This window comes from Stenella coeruleoalba (genome assembly GCF_951394435.1).
Source record: "Stenella coeruleoalba genome assembly, chromosome: 2".
Taxonomy (NCBI): Eukaryota; Metazoa; Chordata; class Mammalia; order Artiodactyla; family Delphinidae; genus Stenella; species Stenella coeruleoalba.
In genome coordinates this window covers 91,038,534-91,063,364 of record NC_137147.1, presented here as the reverse complement: position 1 = coordinate 91,063,364, position 24,831 = coordinate 91,038,534, and the positions used below count along the sequence as shown (strand labels likewise).

General features: G+C 37.3%; 1 long non-coding RNA gene across 1 annotated transcript in view; it reads left to right on the top strand.

Moving 5' to 3' along the window:
- The window catches only part of LOC307181694, a 30,495-nt gene extending 6,680 nt beyond the window's left edge, over positions 1–23,815 (top strand). Inside the window, exons 2-3 of the long non-coding RNA XR_013827008.1 lie at positions 22,256–22,362; positions 23,238–23,815. This is a non-coding gene — a long non-coding RNA (uncharacterized lncRNA). The remainder of the gene's footprint in view (positions 1–22,255; positions 22,363–23,237) is intronic.
- Positions 23,816–24,831: the final 1,016 nt, after the last annotated feature.

The following is a 24,831-nucleotide window of genomic DNA, read 5'->3' as shown; positions in this document are numbered from 1 at the left end:
CACTCTGGTGGATGAGGCTATCTAACTGAAGCATTACTTTTTGAAAATGAAATAATGTTTGTCATATAGTAAAAAATTTTAAACTATTAGATTTTTATGTTCATTTATAGTGCAGAATTGGCTAACTTATTAATGCTGTAGATTGAAGATTGTATTCTAAACCATGCAGAAATGAATGACCACCTAAATATGGTTGCTTCTTTCTTGGGTTCTTAGAGATGGGTTTTAAAGTGTTAGATGTTTGCAAGTGCTTCCTGAAAACGGCATAGCTTTCTCTCATGTCTCTCTCCTCAAACATATTTTGGCCTGTATTTGTGGGTTGATCCAGTATATTTGTCCACCAGGCTAACTTGGGTGGTTGTTGGATGGGTGGCAAGGTGTATCATCACCCTCTGATAACCATCTCTAAAAGCAAGAACCTAGAAGTGAAACTTCTAGGGCTTGGAAAGCTCTGTCATCTTAACTGGTGACCAGATGTAGATATGCCTGAAATTTATCACTGGATTTCAGTGCTTGAGTTGACATGCAGCTGGAGAAAGGAACACACCATCTCTTCAAAGTCTTACTTGTATTTCTGAAGATACAATGCCTTTTTCCCAGTAATTAAGGTATCATTTCTCTAGGAAACCCCCTAAATTTGCTGAATTTATCTTCCACATGGATCTGGTTGGTTCTTGATTATTTTGAGCCCTGGATATAACTGAACTGAGAAGTAAGCTCATGGCTCTCCTACTTCTTCATCTTTGTTTGTTTTAAATCCTTGTCAGGTATTTAAGCCCTCACCATCAACCTAAAAATGGAAGTCTTCTTGCTTTCTGCTCCTTTTATGGTATCCTTAACCTCTTTTTGATATCCATAATTTCAATAGGATTAGATTACTTTATTTCGTACACCTTACACATAACCACCAAGGAAGGTCTACATTGATTAGCGTGTAAATGAAAGGAGTACACAGCCAAACTACCACAATTTTTTAAAATTTATTTTATTATTTTATTGGAGTATAATTGCTTTACAATGGTGTGCTAGTTTCTGCTTTATAACACAGTGAATCAGCTCTACATATACATATATCCCCATATCTCCTTCTTCTTGCATCTCCCTCCCACCCACCCTCCCTATCCCACCCCTCTAGGTGGTCACAAAGCACCAGGCTGATCTACCTGTGCTATGTGGCTGCTTTGCACTAGCTCTCTATTTTACATTTGGTAGTGTATATATGTCCATGCCAGTCTCTCACTTCGTCCCAGCTTGCCTTTTCGCCTCCACATGTCCTCAAGTCCATTCTCTACCTCTGTGTCTTTATTCCTGTTCTGCCCCTAGGTTCGTCAGAATCTTTTTTTTTTTTTTTAGATTCCATATATATGTGTTAGCATATGGTATTTGTTTTTCTCTTTGTGACTTACTTCACTCTGTATGACAGACTCTAGGTCCATCCATCTCACTACAAATAACTCAGTTTCATTTCTTTTTATGGCTGAGTAATATTCCATTGTATATATGTTCCATACCTTCTTTATCCATTCACCTGTTGATGGACACTTAGGTTGCTTCCATGTCCTGGCTATTGTAAATAAAGCTGCAAAGAACATTGTGGTACATGACTCTTTTTGAATTATGGTTTTCTTCTGGTATATGCCTAGTAGTAGAATTGCTGGATCATATGGTAGTTCTATTTTCAGTTTTTTAAGGAACCTCCATACTGTTCTTCATAGTGGCTGTATCAATTTACATTCCCACCAACAGTGCAAGAGGGTTCCCTTTTCACCACACCCTCTCCAGCATTTATTGTTTCTAGATTTTTTGATGATGGCCATTCTGACTGGTGTAAGGTGATACCTCATTGTAGTTTTGATTTGCATTTCTCTAACGATTAATGATGTTGAGCATCCTTTCATGTATTTGTTGGCAATCTGTATATCCTCTTTGGAGAAATGTCTATTTAGGTCTTCTGCCCATTTTTGGATTGGGTTGTTTGTTTTTTTGTTATACAGCTGCGTGAGATGCTTGTAAAGTTTGGAGATTAATCCTTTGTTGCTTCATTTGCAAATATTTTCTCCCATTCTGAGGGTTGTCTTTTCGTCTTGTTTATGGTTTCCTTTGCTGGGCAAAAGCTTTTAAGTTTCGTTAGGTCCCATTTGTTTATTTTCGTTTTTATTTGCATCACTGTAGGCGGTGGATTAAAAAGGATCTTGCTGTGATTTATATCATAGAGTGTTCTGCCTGTGTTTTCCTCTAAGAGTTTTATAGTTTCTGGCCTTTATGTCTTTAATCCATTTTGAGTTTATTTTTCTGTGTGGTGTTAGGTAGTGTTCTAATTTCGTTCTTCTACCCGTACCTGTCCAGTTTTTCCAGCACCAGTTATTGAAGAGGCTGTCTTTACTCCATTGTATATCCTCGCCTCCTTTATCAAATATAAGGTGACCATATGTGCGTGGGTTTATGTCTGGGCTTTCTATCCTGTTCCATTGATCTATATTTCTGTTTTTGTGCCAGTACCATACTGTCTTGATGACTGTAGTTTTGTAATATAGCCTGAAGTCAGGGAGCCTGATTCCTCCAGCTCTGTTTTTCTTTCTCAAGAGTTCTTTGGCTATTCAGGGTCATTTGCATTTCCATCCAAATTGTGAAACTTTTTGTTCTAGTTCTGTGAAGAATGCCATTGGTAGTTTGATAGGGGTTGCATTGAATCTGTAGATTGCTTTGGGTAGTATAGTTATTTTCACAATGTTGATTTTTCCAATCCAAGAACATGGTATATCTCTCCATCTGTTTGTATCATCGTTAATTTCTTCCATCAGTGTCTTATGATTTTCTGCATAGAGGTCTTTTGTCTCCTTAGGTAAGTTTATTCCTAGGTGTTTTCTTCTTTTATTTCAGTGGTAAATGGGAGTGTTTCCTTAACTTCTCTTTCAGATTTTTCATCATTAGTGTTTAGGTATGCAAGAGATTTCTGTGCATTAATTTTGTATCCTGCTACTTTACCAATTTCATTGATTAGCTCTGGTAGTTTTCTGGTAGCATCTTTAGGATTCTCTATGTATGGTATTATGTCATCTGCAAACCAAACTATTACAATGTAAATCTGTCTGAAGGGTGATGTCAGAGAGGAGGGAGGAGCCCCATAAATGTCATTGTCACATAAATCCCACTTCATCATGGTTTTAGTCTTTTTTATATGCTGCTGGGTTTCATTTACTAACATTGTGTTCCGGAATTTCATGTGCATGCTCACAGCAGATATTGGTCTCTAGTTTTCTTGTGATAACTGTCTTGCTTTGATAAAAAGGTAATACTGGTCCTATAGAATGAGTTGAAAAATTCCCCTGCCTCTGTTTTATGAAAGAATTTGTGTAGGAATGCTATGATTTCTTCTTTAAATATTGGATAGAATTCGCTGGATAAAGCCATCTAGCTTGGGCTTGTGTTTGTGTTATGTGGTAGGAAGGGAGGGGCAGATTTTTAATAGTCATTTATTTATTTTTTCTTATTTTAGAGCTATTAGATTTTCTTTTTCTTCCTTAGTCTTGCTAGTTTGTGGGTTTTAAGAAATTTGTTTGTTTTATCTAAGTTGTCCAATTTGTTGATATAAAGTTAGTCATAGTATTCTCTTATAATCCTTTTAATTTTTGTAGGGTTGGTAATTAATGTCCCCTCTTTCATCCCTGACTTTAGAATTCTGTGTCATCTGTTAGTCAGCCTAGCTAAAAGTTTATCAATTTTGTTGATTTTTTTTTTCCCGAAGAACTTTTGGTTTCTTTGGTTTTTCTCTGTTGTTTTTGTTTCCTTTTTCATGAGTTTTTCCCCTCTAATCTTTATTTCCTTCCTTCTGCTCGCTTTAGGTTTAAGTCACTCTTCTTTGTCTATTCTTAAAGTGGAAGCTTAGATTATTGATGTGAAACCTTTCATTTCTAATATAGGTATTTAAACTGCTGAATTTCCCTCTAAGCACTGTTTAAGCCATACTTCATAAATTTTGATATGTTGTATTTTTGTTTTCGTTTAGTTCAAAATATTTTCTAATTTCCCTTGTGATTTCTTTTTTGACCCATGGGTTGTTTAGAAATATGTCACTTCATTTGAGACTTGTTTTTTGGCCTACCATATGAACTATCCTGGAGAATGTTTTACATGCATCTGAAAAGAATGCATATTCTGCTCTCATTTGATGGAGTATTAAAAAATGTCAGTTAGGTCAAGTTGATTGATAGTATTGTTCAAATCTGGTATAGCCTTGCTGATTTTTGGCCTACTTGTTCTGTTAGTAATTAAGACTTGTGCAAATTGTTAATTTGTCTATTTCTCCTCTTGATTCTATCAGTTTTTGCTTCACCTATTTTGAGACTGTTTTTAGGTGTATATGTGTTTATATTTGTTACAGTTTTCTTATGTATTGGCCTTTTATCATTATAAAATCTCTCTTTTTATCTAGTACTATTTCTTAAAATTCACTTTGTTAGATATTATTACAGCCACTCCAGCTGTCTTATGATTACTATTTGCATGGTATATCTTTTTCTGTCCTTTCTCCTTTAACGTATTTGTGTCTTGATTTGAAGTTGGTCTCTGAAATACAGTGCATTGTTGGATCTTGCTGTTTTTACACAGTCAGACAGTATTTGCTTTTGGATTGGAGTTTTGATCTGTAAAATTTAATAAAATTAAGATTGGACTTATATCTACATTTTGCTTTTGGCTTTCTCTATTCTTTGCTTTCTCTGTTTCTCCCCTGTGATATATGTCTTCTTCTCCTATATCTTATGCCTTTTTTATTACTGGGTTGCTCCTTTACTGCCTTCTTTTGTGTTAAACAGATAATTATTAGGGTATCATTTTAATTAGTCTTGAGTTTTTACTATTTTTTATGTTATTGTCTAAGTGGTTATTCTAGATACTACAATAGGCATCTTAACTTATTATGGACTACTTCAGATTAAAATTGACTGAGTTCTGGTAGAATATAGCAACTTTATTCTGGTATAGCTTTAGTTCCTTCCCCTTTCTTTGTGCTATTAATTGTCATATATATTACATTTATATATATTATTTTATATATGTGACAATAGTACCATTATAATTATTGCTTTATACAATATCTTCTAAAAATTTAAGAGAAAAAAAGAAAAAATATATATATTCCTTTATATTTATCCACATATTTACCATTTCTGCTGTTCTTCATTTTTTTCCCATGGATTCAACTTAACAAGTCTGTTGTCATTTCCTGTCATCTGAAGGACTTCCTTTAATATTTTTGTTTAAGGTAAGTATGCCAGAAACAAATTCTCTCAGTCCTTATTTTGTACTATATTTTAAATTCATTTTTGAAAGATAGCATTTGATGGATTTAGAATTCTCTGTTGGCATTTCTCCCCCAGCCCTTTGAATATGTCATTCCACTGCCTTATGGCCACCATGTGTTTGATGAGAAGTTAGCTGTGAATTGTATTGTTTTTCTATTTGAAGTGAGTTATTTTCCTCCTACTGCTTTTAAGATTTTCCCTTTGGCTTTCAACCATTTGAGCATGCTGTGTCTAGGTGTGCATTTGTTTGTGTTTATCTTACTCAAGGTTTGTTGAGCTTCTGGGATTTGTAGATTAATATTTTTAGCAAGGTCATTATTCCTTCCATTATTTTTTTCTGCCCTTTTTTTGTTCTCCTCTCCTTCTGAGGATCTCATGTATATTGATACTCTTGCTGTTGTGCCACAGGTCTCTCAGGCTCTGTAAATTTTTCTTCAATCTTAATATCTTGTTTTTCAAATTAGATAATTTTTGTTAATCTGTCTTCAAGTTTGTTGGTTGTTCTGCCATATCAATTCTCCTGTTGAACCTATCCAGGAATTTTCATTTCAGTTATTATACTTTTTGATTCTAGAATTTTCATGATTCTTTTTTATAGTTGCTATTTTTATTTTGAGATTCCCTGTTTGAGTCATTGTCATAATTCCCTTTAATTCTTTAATCATTGTATTCTTTAATTTTTTAAAACAAATTTACAATAGCTGCTTTGTAGTCTTTTATTATTAAAATTGTGGTATGAACACTTAACATGAGATTTACTCTTTAAAAAAACATTTTTAAGTGCATAATCAGTACTGTTAATTATAGGCACACTATTGTACAGCAGATCTCTAGAAGTCATTCATCTTTCATAGCTAAAATTGTATACCCTTTTGACCCAACTCCCCATTTCCTCCTCCCCCTAGAAACTACCATTCTACTCTGTGTTTCTATGAGTTTGACTATTTTAGATATATAAGGAGAATCATGCAATATTTGTCCTTCTGTTAGTTGTAGTCTTTGTTTATTAAATTCAACATCTGAGCACACACATAGTTTCTCTTGACCTCTTTTTTCTTGAATATGGGTCACACTTTCCTATTTCTTATATACTTCATAAATTTGCTGTAAAATGGAGATTTTATGTAACATATTGTAGCATCTCTGGGTTTGACATTTGTTCCTTTGAGGGTTGTTGCCACTATTTGGTTGTTGTTGCTGTTTTTTTAGCTTTGTAATTTGCCTGGACTTAATCTGAAAAATCTTTTCCCTGAAGTATGTGTCTGCTGATTTTTCTGCTCAGTTATTTTAATTTGAATTTTTAGTTTTTAAGTTTGGCTTTTTAGAGGATGCCTCTGCATCTATGTAGTTTAATGGTCATCCAATGATTGATAAGAGATTCTGCTCAAAAACCTTGAGTCAGTAGGTCTTTCACCCTCGGATGATTTATCAGTTGGTGTGTGGAGCATGTATTCAAAGTTCAGGCAATATTCTAGTCTTCTCTCACTTTTACTTCCCCCTGAGCCTTTCCAGGGTGCTCATCCTCTCTGTCAGCCCAGGGATATGTGAAGAGCTTGGGCCCTCTTAGGTTTCCCTCTATAGGTTTCCCCCACTACCAAAAGTAGAGTGTTTCTATGAAACCTTTCTTAAGCCAAATGGCATGAAATGAGGAAGCAATTACCTTACCATCTTGCCAGTGAGCGCACAAGATAAACTGAGATCAAGCACAGATGTTCAGAGACACCATTCAGAGCTATGGCCGTTTGAGGCTCAGGTACTGAGTGTAGTTGCTATAGAAGGAGCTTGGCAGTATCATTCTTGCTACTTGGGGTGTTTGCTGCCTCTGTAAGGGCTTACTGCAAAACAAATGCTGAATGCTGTTTTTGCTTTTCACCTATTTTCATAAAAGTGAAAGTCCTCTGGATTTCTTTCGGTTAAATGAAAACAGGTACTAACCAAGTCTTTTGTAAAATGAAGTGGTGTAAAGCAAACTTTTCGAAAAATTAGGAGATACTGGTATATGTGCACAGCCTCCCACTCATTTGCAGACTTTCTCCCTGCAAATTTTAAAATTAGTCTGCCCATATCTTGTCCCAAATTAGACCACAGTTTCAGGCAAGCAGAACTGTAGACTTTCCTTGTTTTTGTCCCTCTAATTTTGCTGTTTTTTCTCACGATTACCACTGGGCACGGGCTCTTTGCCTTCCACTCCAGATCAAGTCTGCTCACTCTGTTGTTGGTTTTCACTGCCATCCCTACCCTGTTAGCACTTCTGCACCCATCAGGCTGGGGAGGAGAATGGGAGTAGCTCAGGTAAGAATGCCTCAGAGTCCCACTCATCTTCCAAAGTTCAGTAGCTTCTCAATTTATTTTTCCCTTTGGTTTATTTCCAGAGCCCTGAAATGGTTGTTTTTGACTATTTTTTCCAGTGTTATAGTGATTTTAGGGGGAGTAGAGGGACTGCTGACCTCTTCACTCTACCAGAAGTTCTCTTATTTTTATTATAAGTATTGGTGTTCAATCTCAAAATACTTATTTTTCCTCTATTTTGTTCAGTATTTTATCTTGAAAAACTTCACAATCTATAGAAAATAAACACCTGTGTACTTTTCATTTAGATTTACCAATTGTTAAATTTCTACATTTGCTTTATATTTATTTGTCAATATACATATATATGCATATATGTAATATATAATTTTTTCCTTAACCATGAAAGTTAGTTGCAGACACCATGACAATTCATTCTTAAATACTTCAGCATGCATCTCCTAAGAACAAAAGCATTTTTTTACATAAATACAATCATATTTAGGAAATTGAATATTGATAAACATATATGCAGTCTATATTCAAATTGTGCCACATATCACAATAATGGGTTATATTTTTTTTTTTAGATCTTTGCTGTTTGCCTTCAAACTGAGGACTCATTGCTTTTCTTCCTTTATGAAAAATGCTCAGCCATTAATTTTCACTCACCAAATATTTATGAAACATAACAATTGCTTGTTGATGTTCTAGAGGGATTCAACAGTTACTGAAACGGATGTGTTTCTATCCTCATTAATTCTCACATTCTAGTTGGAGGAGACAATATATATGCATAATTTATGTAGTACTTTAGAAGCTGGAAGTGCTATGGAGAAAAATAAGGCCAAATAAGGGGAAGAAAGAATGGGAGGGTAGAGGTCATCACAATTTTATATGGAATAGAGGGGTTAGGTTACAGTGATATGGTAATGTTTGGGTAAAGATTTGAAGGAGATAAATATAGCTTCACCATTTTTAGATTGTCTACTTCTGAAGTTGTTATTACATATAATCCCATCCTCTGTCTCTCTTAACTGTTATTTTGTGTATTTTTATCTCTTCCTGTGCTGTGTTGTGGAATCCTCAGTGTCATCTTCCAGTTTGCTAGTTCTGTCTTTGTTTATTACATTTGTTGGGTTTTTCATTTCACTTCCAAGATTTCTAGTTGGTGTGTGTATACCTACACCTTTTGCTTCTTTTGTTTAGTAATCTTGTTGTTTTTTTTTTTTTTTTTTTTTTTTTTGTGGTATGTGGGCCTCTCACTGTTGTGGCCTCTCCTGTTACGGAGTGCGGGCTCAACGGCCATGGCTCACGGGCCCAGCCACTCCACGGCATGTGGGATCTTCCCAGACCGGGGCACGAACCCATGTCCCCTGCATCGGCAGGCGGACCCTCAACCACTGCGCCACCAGGGAAGCCCAGTAATCTTGTTTTTTAAAAATATTCTATTTCCTTATGTTTTTAGAGACTTAAAATACTTTAAAGTTACTTCTAGAGTAATTATTGATATCACTTGGGAGTGAGGTCGTATCCAAATTGTTGCTTTTGTTGCCTTTTGTAGAATTAGTTTCCCCATGTGTATGGAATTCTAGCTTGCAGTCTAACTCCTTCTGGGTTGTCTCTCTCCATCCTGTGTAGATTTTTGTGGTTGCTTCCACCTGGACCCTTGGGTCCCCAGTCTAAGTTCAGGTCTTATATAGGTGGTTTATGATCCATTAGGGTTATTCTAAATCTATTCAGTGAGCCAGCAGGCAGTTTGGCCCAGGTCCTGGCTGCAAGGCTCTGTCTGTATCCTCCAGGTTCTCTAGGTGCACAGCTTTTATATAAACTGTGGTCTCAGGTAGTGATTGTAGTTTTTCAATCTCTACTTGGGAGCTCTACTTGGGTTACTAGTTTAAACAGTTATCTTGTCCTTTGTCCCCTTCAAGTAGGATGCTTTTAGTCCTTGCTATTCTGAGGAACTCCTGGCCACCTCTACTGCTTTTGGATCTGGAGGAGGTAGTACATTACTTTGAAGTCCTCAGAGATATCTTGTTTGTTTTTTTTTTTAATGTCTTTTTTCTCTATTTTTTTCCAGCACTGCTATGCTGGCAGATGTTGGGTACTCACCCAGTATTAACTTACAATGCCATCGATGACCTAAAGTCTGCTTTGCCATGAACTCTGTGACCTTTGGCTATTTTCTTAGCATCTCTGGGCCTCAGTGGCCGCTCTCATTAAGGTTTAGGTATATCTCACAACTTGCTAATGATTCAGGTAAATTACATCTAAGAGTACATGAAGGAGAGTAGTGGGAAATACAGCTGGAAAGGTAAATTGAAGCTAGATCATGGGTGATCTTGAATCCCAAAGCCAAAGAATGAGAAATGTAGTTCATAAAAAATGGAGAGTTGTTGAAGGTTCGGTAGCATGATTTAGAGAGATTAGTGTGGCCATGCTGTAGGGGGGCTTGCGAGGAGCAGAGGACATAAGGAAGGACAGGAGGACAATGTCCTGGTATGTTTAGGTAGGAACAAGGACAAAGCCAGGGTAGAAATAGTTGTGAGGAGAGGTGACAAGATTGAGAATATTATAGCAACAGGTTTGACAGGATCTGCTGCCTGACTGAATACAAGGTCAAGGGAAAGAAAAGCACCAAAAGGGGTTTAGAGCCTGCCTGGGTGATTGTGAAGATTATTGTGCTATCAACAAGTATTGGGAAATCAGGACATGGTGAGTTTTAGTGTCTGTGCCTTCCATTGAACACTGCAGTGGCCGGTCCTTTGGTGGGTACACTAATGATAGCAAAACTATACAGACTCTAACTTCATGCTGAGCACTGTGCCAAGCACTTTGTTAGCTCATCTAATCCTTACATCAGTCTTTTGAAGTAGGCTCCATATGGGCACTTTTTTATTTTAATTGAAGTATAGTTGATGTACAATATGGTGTTAGTTTCAGCTGTACATTATAGTGATTCAATTTTTTTTCAGATTAAATTCCATTATAGGTTAATATAAGATATTGGGTATAATTTTTTATGCTATACAGTAAATCCTTGTTGCTTATCTATTTTATGTATAATAGTTTGTATCTGTTAATCCCATACCCCTAATTTTCCTTCCCACCCCTTCCCTATGGTAACCATAAGTTTATTCTGTTTCTGTGAATCTGTTTGTTTTGTATATACATACCTTTGTATTATTTTTTAGATTCCACATATAAGTGATATCATATACTATTTGTCTTTCTCTGATTTGTTTCACTAAGCATAATATTCTCTAGGTCCATCCACATTGCTGCCAATGGCAATATTTCATTCTTTTGTTTATAGCTGAGTAATATTCCATTATATGTTCATACCACATCTTCTTTTTAAATTTATTTATTTATTTATGGCAGTGTTTGGTCTTCGTTTCTGTGCGAGGGCTTTCTCTAGTTGTGGTAAGTGGGGGCCGCTCTTCATCACGGTGCGCGGGCCTCTCACTGTCGCTGCCTCTCTTGTTGTGGAGCACAGGCTCCAGACGCGCAGGCTCAGTAATTTTGGCTCACGGGCCCAGTTGCTCTGCGGCATGTGGGATCTTCCCAGACCAGGGCTTGAACCCGTGTCCCCTGCATTGGCAGGCAGATTCTCAACCACTGCGCCACCGGGGAAGTCCAATACCACATCTTCTTAAGCCAGTCATCTACTGATGGGCACTTGGGTTGCTCCCATGTCTTGGCTATTGTAAATAGTGCTGCTATGAACATTGGGGTGCATGTATCCTTTTTATTAGTGTTTTTGTTTTTTTCCAAATGTATACCTAGGAGTGGAATTGCTGGATTATAAGGTAGTTCTATTTTTAGTTTTTTAAGGAACCTTCCTAACGTTTTCCATAGCGGCTGCACCAATTTACATTCCCACCAAAAGTGTATGAGGGTTCCCTTCTCTCTGCATTCTCTCCAGCATTTGTTATTTGTAGACTTTGATGATAGCCATTCTGACAGGTGTGAGGGTGATGCCTCATTGTGGTTTTCATTTGCATTTCTCTAATCAATTAGCTATGTTGAACGTCTTTTCATGTGCCTGTTGGTCACCTGTATATCTTCTTTGGACAAATGTGTATTCAGGTTTTCTGCCCGTTTTTTAACTCAATTGTTTGTTTGTGTTTTGATATTGAGTTGCATGAGGTGTTTATATATTTTGGATATTTTATCATTTGCAAATTTTTCTCCAATTCTGTGGGTTGTCTTTTTGTTTTGGTTTCTTTTGCTGTGTAAAAGCTTTTAAGTTTGATTAGGTCCCATTTGTTTACTTTTGCTTTTATTTCTTTTGCCTGGAAAACTTATCTAACAAAATATTGCTGTGATTTATGTCAGAGTGTTTTGCTTGTGTTCTCTTCTAGGGGTTTTATGGTGTCATGACTTACATGTAGTTCTTCAAACCATTTTGAGTTTATTTTTATATGTGTTGTGAGGGAGTGTTCTAATTTCAGTGATTGACATGTAGCTGTCCAGCTTTCCCAACACCACTTGTTGAAGAGACTGTCTTTTCTCCATTATTTATTCTTGCCTCTTTTGTCACAGATTAATTGACCACAGTTGCATGCGTTTATTTCTGGGCTCTCTATTCTGTTCCATTGATCTATATGTCTGTTCTTGTGCCAGTACCACACTGTTTTGATTACTGTAGTTTTGTAGAATAGTCTGAAGTCTGGAAGGGTTATGCCTCCATTTTGTTCTTTTTCCTCAAATTTGCTTTGGCAATTATAGGATTTCTGTGGATTCATATAAATTTTAGGATTATTTGTTCTAGTTCTATGAAAAAATGTCATCAGTATTTTGATAAGGATTGTATTAAATCTGTAGATTGCTTTGAGTAGTATGGCCATTTTAATAATAAGTCTTCCAATCCAAGAACATAGGATATCTTTCCATTTCTTTGAATCACCATCAGTTTTCTTAATCAACGTTTTATAGTTTTCAGAATATAGGTCTTTCACCTCCTTGGTTAAGTTTATTACTAGGTTTTTGGGGGTTTTTTAATGTGATTTTACACAGTATTTTTTTTACTGTCTCTTTCTGATATTTCATTGTTAGTGTATAAAAATGCAACAGATTTCTGTATATTAATCTTATATCCTGCAAACATGCTGAATTCATTTATTAGTTCTAATAGTTGCTGGGTGCAGACTTTAGGGTCCTCTATATAGAATATCACGTTATCTGCAAATGGTGACAGTTATACCTCTTCCCTTCCAATTTGGATACCTCGGGTTTCCCTGGTGGTGCAGTGGTTGAGAGTCCGCCTGCCGATGCAGGGGACACGGGTTCGTGCCCTGGTCTGGGAGGATCCCACATGCCACGGAGCAGCTGGGCCCGTGAGCCATGGCTGCTGAGCCTGCGTGTCCGGATCCTGTGCTCCGCAACGGGAGAGGCCACAACAGTGAGAGGCCTGCATACCGCAAAAAAAAAAAAAAAAAAAAAAAAAGCTATGCTGTTACAGCTTATGAAATTTAGATACCTCATTTCTTTTTCTTGTCTGATTTCTGTCACTAGGACTTTCAATACTATGTTAAATAGAAGCAGTGAGAGTGGGCATCCTTGTCTTGTTCCTGAATTTAGTGGGAAGGCTTTCAGCTTTTCACTGTTGTGTATTACTTTTTGGGTAAATGAAATTGAGACTTAGAGAGGTTAAGTAATTTGCTCAAGGTTAACACAGCTAACACATTGCAGAGCTAGAAGTCACAGCCAGGTTTTTTTTTCTTTATAATAAACTTTTCACTTAAAATAGTTTTAGATTTACAAAAAGGTTGTAACGAGAGTACAGAGTCTCATGTACCTCTCACCCGATCCCCCTGTTGTTAACAACATCCAGCATGATGTATTTGCCACAACGAAGGAACCAATTTCATCTTGCCTTTTTTTCCCCTTTTTTGATTTACTCCAGGGCCCATGGTCTTAATCGCTATACTGTCTTTATTTGGCTTGGTTTACGGGTGAGTTGGAATTCATTTTAAAGGGGAGTTCTTTCCTCTTTCCTCTCCTTCCACTTTTCCCCCCATGCTCCCATGAAAGAAAATGAGTTCAGCAGGCTTCTCCACATGTAAAATTTAACTTGCTTTCTTGGTAGGACATAGAATAAAATAAGGTCTTTAGTGCAGATTTATGGACTAGGACATTATATAGAGGTCATGTTGCAACTCTGAATTACCAACACAACTGGAAAACCCATAATACAGTGAATCATCTTTTGTAATTTTAAAATTCAACCAGTAGTGATTCATCTAAAAAGAAAAATTAAAAGACAATTAGAAATTTCTTAGCAGTAAATATGCCATTTGAAAACTTCTTGATATTATTATAACAACATTTTTCCTTAAGGACCAGAACAGGAAATTAATTAGAAATCAAAATGGTGAATGGCATTGAAGAGAAACTTCTTTATTTTTAAAAGTAACATAAATGGAATGGCTTCTTCCATAAAGTTCAGGAATAATATGGAAACTTTGTGATCAAATTAAATCTTGTGCTCTTGAAAATGTTATCTAATGAGTAAGTTGAATAGAACTAACAAAAACAGTGGTTTTAAAAATTGTTTTGTTTTGATTCAGACATAGTCCTTGCCTGAGAGATTTTGTTTGCTCACAAGAAATTTGATTTTGCAATTTTATTAATCATGTTGCATACATTATGTACTGGGCCAGATTCTGCTTCTTATACTTCTCTGACCTTATGAACCCTAGAAATTCAGTTCATTTGTAAATATAAGAACATAGGGTGAACCTAGTTCATGCCTTAACACAATGGCCCTAAAGATATTAATGGGGTTCATTGGCTGCTGGTGAGTCTTTCCAGAGATTTTTTTTAAATGTGGTACAGTTTCACAATCTACTCTGCAAAGTCTCCAAGACTTTGATTATTCATTAAACAGTTACTTTGATTCTTGGATGCTGAAGTATTCACATATTAGTTTTATAACCTTCCCATGAATGATTTCAAACTTCTATTTTAACTGGCTAAAGTTTTTCAAAATTCTTACCTGCTGGGTTTCTTAAGGCTTGGCTCATGTATAAACACAAAGTAATAGCATATGCTTTGGGGTTACCTATAATGGACCAGTTACCATATTAACCTCCATGCTTCAATGTTGTCACAGTCCTTCCACCAGCCTTTCCAAGTAGGTTTTATCATCCTCATTTTACAGATGAGAAGGGAGATTGAAAGACATGAAGGGACTTATGCAAGGACTCTCGTCCTGTGGCTGAGCAGGTATCCAGAGTGGCCGCAGAGTTACAGCAAGGTGGCTATGAGCCCATATGCTTACCAAGCATTGTCTATAAACCCAAACCATATATCTCTAACATCGATACTCCTTCTTCTCCCTGAATATATGGAGAAGTTACTGTATCATAAATTAGAGGCCTCCATACTAAAAACGGTTAGGAGTTGCTACAGTGTCCTAAAAATGCTTTCTTAAAACCAGATTAGGTCTGCACTGAATAGCTCAAATCCAGTTAGTCCAACAGACTTTTCTCAGGTTAGGAGACTGAGGTAGTGATTAGGATCAGACTTTGGAATCAAAAATGGTTCGAATCTTTATTCTATCACTGATCATTGAGCTTAGATATCACATCTGAAAATGGGTATATTAGCTGACACTTGATTGTAAGGCCAAGCCAATATTACTACCTACCTCTTCCTTGTTAGCAGCAAGGAAGCTTAATATGATAACTGAGACTAAGTCCTTATGACTTAGTCTCAGTTCTAGAGTCGACTCCTGTTTGGTGTAAGCTAATCATAGTGGTCCCAATTCCTGTTTTCTCTGATTGGTTTAGGGGTGGACCTACGATTCAGTTCTGGACACTGTGATATAAGGGAAGGGCTAGAGGGCTTCTGGAAAATGTTTCTGCTTAGATCGTGCCCTTTCCGTACTGGAAAGGAGAACTGACCTACAATGACAAATGTGCAACTTCTAGATCAGTGGTGAGAGCCACTTTGTAGATATCTCACCTACTGAAAGCAAATTGTCATCTTACAGTTGCCTCCTGAATAAATGTGGTAGGAAGTTTACGTTTAAAGGTCTTTTCCATGGAGCAAATCGAATTATTTACATATATTTGCCCACTCTGAAGCAAAAAACGAACACCAGTAGAAATTCTGAACTTGCTCAAAATCAAAACATGTAAGATTAACCCAAGAGGCTTCCTTAGGAGAAATGAAAAGTTCTATTGTTCTTGGAAAAAGTCTTCAAGGATTATAGAACCAAACACATGTGGGTATGGGCACCATAAGATAAAAAAAAGATCTCAGAAAAATGAATATGTTTGGTCTCTAAGCTCCTCAGAGTAATTAACATGTTGCTGTAACTGACAAAATCTATGGCCAAATAGATAGAAACTTGCAAGTTGAAAAATTTGGGATCCTCTGACTTCCCACCTCTGCGTAAGACCATGGGCAAACAGCTGCTCTCTTCCTCCTTCCCGTAAGCCTGCTTAGAATCAGACTCCCAGAGAAGGTGCAGAGATAAGTGGCAGAGGGGCCAAAGCCTAGCGCCAGACTTAGCTTTCAAAATGTTCCACGTGATGAATGCTCAATTCAGAACAACCCCTTGGCCAGAGAAAGGGTTTTGGAAACAGCAGAGTGGCTAACATTCTTCATTCTTTTGTGCTCATTTTCCAGCAAGGACAAATATTTGATTATATAATGAAGAAGTTATGTCTCCTGGCACCCAAAGAACTGACCTACAATGACAAATGTGCAACTTATTAAGCAAATTCCATTGAGCCTGCAACACGTACTAGTCATTTTCTCAAGACACGTAGTTGCTTTACACCAAGAGCCCTTTCCCAATGCTTCCAGCTGGCAAATCTCACTCTCTTTCGGATCCATTACTTCGTAATCACACAAAGCTTCTCTGTGGGTTTTTTAAAATAGAAAATAACTTGATGTGCTCTCATTCCCCTGTGCTGCCATGATTCTAGAGACCATAGATAATCATTTAAGCCCAAACCCATAACGTACATTTCTACTGGAGAAAAACCAGAGAAAGAGAGAGTCCCTCCCTGATGTCTCTCATATGTATTGCCTTCTCTGCCGTGGGTGCAGCTTTGTTTTCTTGATTGAGATGCACATCCTAAGCAGAGATGTCTGGTTTCTATTTAAATGGCTACAAAATGTGTTCCCTTTGTTCTGGAGTGCGCACTAAAGCTAGTCCAGAAAACTTGGCTCTATATGTTATTGGAGTTTTTCCTTTTCCAACAAAACACGTGGGATGGATGGTTGTGCCAATGGTGAGCACAGTCGCTGCAGCTCATTAAGTTAACTGGCACAAGTCCTGAGGAGGAATAGAATCATAAACGGAAATACCTCTACGGGGAGTAGCGCGTCGCTGTCATAACAGGTTAAGCTTTGGAGAGGCTTAGGAAAGAGATAAGGATTGCAGTACCTGTCTGCTCTGTGTATTTTACCTGTATCCACAGATGTGTTGCAGTTGTAGTAGAGAGAATGATCAAAATATATGGTGAGAATTTGTTCATAAGCGAGTTCATATTGTATTAAAAATACTAATATACACAAATGGTAGGTTGAATGCTACAAGATGTATAGTGAAAAGCCTCCTTTGCAGCTCTGACCCAGTTCCCTAGTTCACCTTGAAGCAGAATCTGTTACTCTGCAGTCTATGTACACAGGTGTATGTGCATATATAGCCCTTATTTTACATAAGTGGTAGCATATTATATTCACTGTCTTGTACCTTCCTTTTATATCAAAAAATTTAAAGCAAGTGCATGAACAACAAATTGTCATTTTTTTAATGTTCAAAAATAATGAAAACCTGAAAATAGTGAAAAGTGGATTAAAAAATCAGTCACATAAGTATGGAGTGGTTCTTCACAGATAATTTATGACTGGAGTGTAGGGTGACTTTCCAGTGGGGACAGCCATCCTTACCCCAAGGTTGGATGGAAGCAACCTGGCAAAGGAGGACAAAGCTAAACATAGGTGTCCCCTGCAAGCCTTCTCTTCCTCCTACTGTCCTACTCTGTCCCTTCCTCCAGACCTTCTTCTCTGTGCCTTTTCCACCATCCATCCTGCTTGCCCACCCCTCTTCTGCAGATCACTCAGTTCTTTTCATCCATTCTTTACTACCCCCATCTCTTCCACCAGGCCATTCTTCTGGATCCCTTGACTAGTGCCCTTCATTCCTTTTTTATTTATTTATTATTATTTTTTTCTTCCTTTTTTTTTTACATCTTTATTGGAGTATAATTGCTTTACAATGGTGTGTTAGTTTCTGCTTTATAACAAAGTGAATCAGTTATACATATGTTCCCATATCTCTTCCGTCTTGCGTCTCCCTCCCTCCCACCCTCCCTATCCCACCCCTCCAGGTGGTCACAAAGCACGGAGCTGATCTCCCTGCGCTATGCATCTGCTTCCCACTAGCTATCTACCTTACGTTTGGTAGTGTATATATGTCCATGCCTCTCTCTCGCTTTGTCACAGCTTACCCTTCCCCCTCCCCATATCCTCAAGTCCATTCTCTAGTAGGTCTGTGTCTTTATTCCTGTCTTAGCCACTAGGTTCTTCATGACATTTTTTTTTCTTAAATTCCATATATATGTGTTAGCATATGGTATTTGTCTTTCTTTCTGACTTACTTCACTCTGTATGACAGACTCTAGGTCCATCCACCTCATTACAAATAGCTCAATTGCGTTTCTTTTTATGGCTGAGTAATATTCCATTGTATATATTTGCCACATCTGCTTTATCCATTCATCCAATGATGGACACTTAGGTTGCTTCCATGTCCTGGCTATTGTAAATTGAGCTGCAATGAACATTTTGGTACATGACTCTTTATGAATTATGGTTTTTTCAGGGTACATGCCCAGTAGTGGGATTGCTGGGTCATATGGTAGTTCTATTTGTAGTTTTTTCAGGAACCTCCATACTGTTCTCCATAGTGGCTCTACCAATTCACATTCCCACCAGCAGTGCAAGAGTGTTCCCTTTTCTCCACACCCTCTCCAGCATTTATTGTTTCTAGATTTTTTGATGATGGCCATTCTGACTGATGTGAGATGATATCTCACTGTAGTTTTGATTTGCATTTCTCTAATGATTAATGATGTTGAGCATTCTTTCATGTGTTTGTTGACAGTCTGTATATATTCTTTGGAGAAATGTCTATTTAGGTCTTCTGCCCATTTTTGGATTGAGTTGTTTGTTTTTTTGTTATTGAGCTGCGTGAGCTGCTTGTAAATTTTGGAGATGAATCCTTTGTCAGTTGCTTCATTTGCAAATATTTTCTCCCATTCTGAGGGTTGTCTTTTGGTCTTGTTTATGGTTTCCTTTGCTGTGCAAAAGCTTTGAAGTTTCATTAGGTCCCATTTGTTTATTTTTGTTTTTATTTCCATTTCTCTAGGAGGTGGGTCAAAAAGGATCTTGCTGTGATTTATGTCATAGAGTGTTCTGCCTATGTTTTCCTCTAAGAGTTTGATAGTTTCTGGCCTTACATTTAGGTCTTTAATCCATTTTGAGCTTATTTTTATGTATGGTGTTAGGGAGTGATCTAATCTCATACTTTTACAAGTACCTGTCCAGTTTTCCCAGCACCACTTATTGAAGAGGCTGTCCTTTCTCCACTGTACATTCCTGCCTCCTTTATCAAAGATAAGGTGACAGTATGTGCGTGGGTTTATCTCTGGGCTTGCTATCCTGTTCCATTGATCTATCTTTCTGTTTTTGTGCCAGTACCATACTGTCTTGATTACTGTAGCTTTGTAGTATAGTCTGAAGTCAGGGAGCCTGTTTCCTCCAGCTCCGTTTTTCGTTTCAAGATTGCTCCTTCATTCTTTTGAGGTCTTCCTTCTTTAGTTGGAAGGCAGGAGCTGCCTGTGATATTAAGGGTCACAGCAGGCTGGGTCTGAAGGGGGTGACATTGAGCTGGTGTGAAGAAGGGGCTTCAGGGGCTGGAATCAGGACTGCCTTCCACTGCCTTCCCTGCCTGATCAACTGTAAGAAGTAGTATTATCTGCCAGGGTTCAACCAGAGAGGCATAACCAGTAGGAGGGATAGAGAGGAAGGTAGGTAGATAGGTAGGTAGGTAGATAGATAATAGATAGATAGATAGATAGATAGATAGATAGATAGATATTAAGGGATTTATACAAGGAATTTGCTTATGCAATTGTGATAGCTGGATAAGCTGGTCCAAAATCTATAGGATGGGTAGTAAAGAAGGGAAGAATGCAGCTTTAGCCATTGTCCATAGGCAGGGTCTCTCTTTCTTATAAGACCTTCCAACCTGTTAAATCAGGCCCACCCAGGATAATCTCCCTAATTTAAAATCATATGATTTTGTGTGACTTAAAACCACTTAAATCTGCAAACTCCCTTTATAGCAGCACCTAAATGAGTTTTTGATTGAATAACTGGAAGAAGGTATGTGAACGCAACAAAATGTCTGCCACTTTTCCTTCCATCTTCCAACTCTTGCAAGAGAATATCTTTTATAGCCCACTGTATCCAGAAACATATGAGAAAGGGAATTCTGGGTCACACAGTTTAACCCAAACAAATTGAAACACTATGAAATCCTCACAAATAGTTAACATGCTGGGCAGTTGCTAGATAAATGTACCAGTCCTCACCAAGCCAGACACATCCTAGAAGAACTTGCAGCTTTATTTTTGCTTTACTTCTGCTTTTGTAGTGTCCTAAAGGAATGGCATAGACAAAAGTAGGACATTCTTTACCCTGTCTAGCTTCCAGTTGGGTTTGGCCAATGGTGGTGCTGGCAGGAGATAGGAGGAAAGAAGAATGAAGTCCAAAAGTGTTTAATTCCCTGGCTCCAGCCCTTGGATTATCTCAGGATGCTTGTGTCCCTTAACTAAATGGAATGCTTACCTCAAGGCATCCTTCTCTACACCAGCACTTCTCAAGCCATACATGGTGAAGGACCAGGTTTGGTTGTTTCCATTTTTATTTCATCACGGACTGATCTTGTTTTTCTCTTATAATAAGATATTACAGGCTTGGTTGTCTCAGCGATGTTAAATTGTTATAAAAGTTTTTAACTACATTCTCTCAATTTTTATGCTCTCATCTCGTTGTAGACCACTAATTTTGCAAACTGGAACCCGTTCACAGGCCACACTTTGAGTAGCACTGCTTTCCATGACTCACTCTCTCTGGGTCAGAGTAATCTCTCCCTCCTCTCATCTCGTAGAACTTGGGGGTAGCATCAATCCAGTTGTTACTAGCCCTAGGGTTCCTTCATTAACTCTTATGGTTACCCTGCATCTACATCTTTGTAAATAAGCCATTCTCAAATCATCCTATTTTGATTATTATATGTTTCCTGTTACACTACTCTGTTTTTTAAAGCATATGAAATGGTCAGTACTTTTATCATCATTTACTAATTTATCAGTTCAACTTGCTTTTCATTTAATATTTAACTGACATGGCTCATTAAAATTTTGTTATAATTTTCTTAACTTATGCATTATCATTGAGTTATTTAGATCATAAACTTTGGAATACTAAGACTATGCTTTGAATCTAGAAGATTTGAGTCATATGGTATACTAAGTTGAGTCTGAGCTCTCTCTGGAGGATTAGTGGCTTTCCTGAAAGCTGTTTGCAAGAGGGACCTAAGTACCTCTGAGGAGATAACTTATCCTGATGGAAGAGGGAGTTCTCATAATGAGAGAGAAATTCTGAATATGGCTTGGTGTTTGCCTCTCAGATTAGTCTGTGGGCTAATGCCTGAGGCCTTTGGATGACAGTGCAGTTGTATTTAATCACCGAAAGCTGGTTCATGAAAATCTTTTAAAAAATCGACAGTACAAGATAGCATTACCTAACTACTCCCTCTAACAATATGTAAAGCAAAGGAGATAGTAAGTTGCTGGCAGAGGTGGTGATTCCAGGGATGTCTGCAGTGTTCTATGGATGTGGTACAAACTGTAGGCATCAGAACATCGTACAGAAACTTATCTGACATATGTGCGAGTTTCTGGACTTCCTACATTTGCTCACATGCAGGTCAGATAAGTATGCCCCAATTAGTGCATGGGGACAATTAGAATTTAAATTTGAATTTCAGGTAACAAATACTTGTTTAGTATAGGTATATCCCCAATACTGCATGGGACTCACACTAAAAAATTACTTGTTCACCAGAAATTCATATTTAGTGGGGCATCCTGTATTTTAACTGGCAACCTTAATCATTAATCTTCTCTCCTTGGCCATAAATGTAGGCACATGACTTAGGCCTGGATGGGGCTCTTCATAAGACTCAAGCTTGGGCAGTCATTCTCCCTCTAGCATTTTATTATTCTGGTTGTTGAAAGAAAGAGGCACTGTCTTGCTGGAATGAAGTCAGTTTTGAGATCCTCCTCCATTAGCCAAATGAAGGAAACGGTACACTGTTCGAATATAGTACAGGGATTCTAGAATAAAATGACAGACAGAGAGAGGCAGACCTGGTGACATTGTACACAACATAATTTGAGTTGGATTTCTATCCCTTGTAACTGAAGAGTCTTGCTTCATATTTTGTGACTCCGGAAAGATTACATAAATAGCTCCACATCACACAGTTAGAAGTCACTTCATCTTTCTAGGGTTTGTCTGACTCCAAAGTTAATGCTTTCTCTACTTTATCATTCTCTAACTACTAGGAAACTAAAAACATTATGAAACCCTGAAGAAATAGAGAACACGGTGTGACTGAATTCTTCTAATACCTGGTCCTCTGAGTTGAGTCTCCAGTGGAGCCCCCACTAAGGTACTTCTTTCTCCTGCCTCTGTCCTTCCTGTCCATTGAAACTGGTTCCCTGATAATAAGAACGAGAGGCCCAGGTTTCCTAAAACTACTCTGAAAGAGAAGATGAACTAATTATATTAAAATTATAGTTCTTGAAAGTAAAAATATTAAACCAATAGGTCAGGGGTCTCTAATCATCTTAATGTGTGGAGACCTCCCCAGCTAAGGAATCTTTCCTTCAGCATTTGGAGTGCAAAGAACTATGAACACAGATAAGGTTCTGAGGTCTCTTTAAATATTGAACTAGTCAAGTGTTGGGAACACTGGAGTTGCTGCAACCTTTCATTAAGAATTAGTTGTTCAGGTGAAGTATCTTCTGAATTAAGGATTAGCGTATCTTTTGGCCGCTGTAACTCAGTTGTAAATAAAAAGAAAACTAGAAGAAAAATAGGTACCCTAGTTCTAAGGAACTGTTCCTGTTTCATTAGCACATGTACAAAGAATCCCTAGCCCCTGGCTTGGGGCTGTATTCCACAGAGCAGAAGATTTCCATATGGAAATTGTGATTCCCTCACATCTTTGTATTTTAAAGCAATTAACTGGGATTGATCAGAAACAATAGACATTAGGCAACAGTTGCAAATATAATTTATGCAGGATACCCAAATTGAGTTGTGGTATGCTTTCATCTAATGTTTTACTCCCCTCTAGTGGATTTTTATATAGCACATGATACCGTAAGTATGGTATAGGATAGCAGATTTTAAAGGAAAAAAAATTTTTAATGTATTTAAAGCAGTTCATGTTCTATAGAATTTCTGTGCAATTCTGTAGAATTTCAAAGATAAAGAAAATTAAACTTAGAGTTCTGTTAGTTCATGCTCCTCATTTTGCAGGTGAAGAAACCAAGATCCAGAAAGGGGAAATGACTCACCCAAGATCACATTGTTGGTCACTAATGGCATCACTAACGGCAATATGGAACGTATAAACCTGTGGTTTCCATGGAAATAGAAAGCCTGCACATGTCCATTCAGATGGTGGTAAACTGGGGAAAGAATATTGTCTTGGAGGAAATTGGAAATCAAGTTCAGTAAGTGTATTATGGGCTCTGAGCACTCTGGAGGGGAGGGGGGCTTGCACTGGTAAGGGAAGGTTAAGTGTTAACAGGGATACCTAGAGATGAAAATACTGACCAGGTAAGCCTGTTTGGCATCCTCTTTGCTAGTGCTAATGGGTACAGTACCTGCTCAGAGGTGTCCTTTGGCTTAGAGACATTTCTATTTTATAGTCTGAATCTGACTGTAGTTTTCAGCTCTGCTTTATTCTCCTAAACTTTCACTATCATTCTCCAAAGAATTTCTGCTTCCCTCTGCTCGCCATATAAATGTAAAGTTTCTTTTTTTTTTTTGTATTGGAAGTTTCCATTTGAGATACAATACTAATATAATTTTTAAAACTTCCTATTATATTCTCATTCAATATGGACAATATATTAAAATTTTAATATTCTCTCACAATGGTGATTCACTTCAAGAATGTCTGACTAAGATCCTAATAGACGAGTCCTCCCACAGAGAGCAACTGTTAAACTCTGGGCAAAATAAAACAAACAAATTAAAAAAAATACCTGAACAAAATTAAACAGATTATGGTGACAAATTAACATTTGGAAGAAGGAAATAGCAAAGGGTAGTTTTCTTTGTTTTTACACCTTTTAGCCTCAAGGCAGATTACATTTCACCACATGGAGCAGTTAAAATGCCTATAGAAAACCAATAGTCTTTCTGGCCTGAAGAATCAGAGAACAGAGTTTAAGGCAACCTCAGCCACTAGAAAGTTAGGGAAGAATCCTAGCAATGAGAAAGTCAGAGAGGGGAACTAAAAATTCTGTGTAAAAATTGTGCTAAAATCTCTGCTGATGCCAAATTCTGCATGAATGGGCCAGATTCTAAGTAGCTTAAATAAGAATAGAATGTCTGCAGTTTAAGTCCATCTAAGTTACTTACCTGCTAAACCAAAACAAACAAACAAACAAATAAAAAGTAATGCTCTTCTGAGGAATATAACAGAATATAGTTTCCCCAGATAATGTTCACAAATGTCCAGAATACAACCCTAAATTACTGAACATAATAGAAACAAACAAACAAAAATATGATCTATTCTTGAGAAAAATGACAGTAAACAAAGATAATACCGAATATGATTCAGTTGTTGGAAATAGCAGGCAAGGATTTTAAAGCAGCTATTATAACCATACACAATGATATAAAGGAAAATATACTTACAATGAATGAAAAGATACAAAATTTCAGTAAGGAAATAAACCATGGAAATAACAAAATATATTCTTAATTGAAAAATTACCTGAACTGTAGAATTTACTTGATGAGCTTAACATCAGAAGGAGATGCCAGAGGAAAGAACCACTGAACTTGAAGACAGATCAATGAATATCTAATCTGAATTACAGTGAGCAAAAAACAC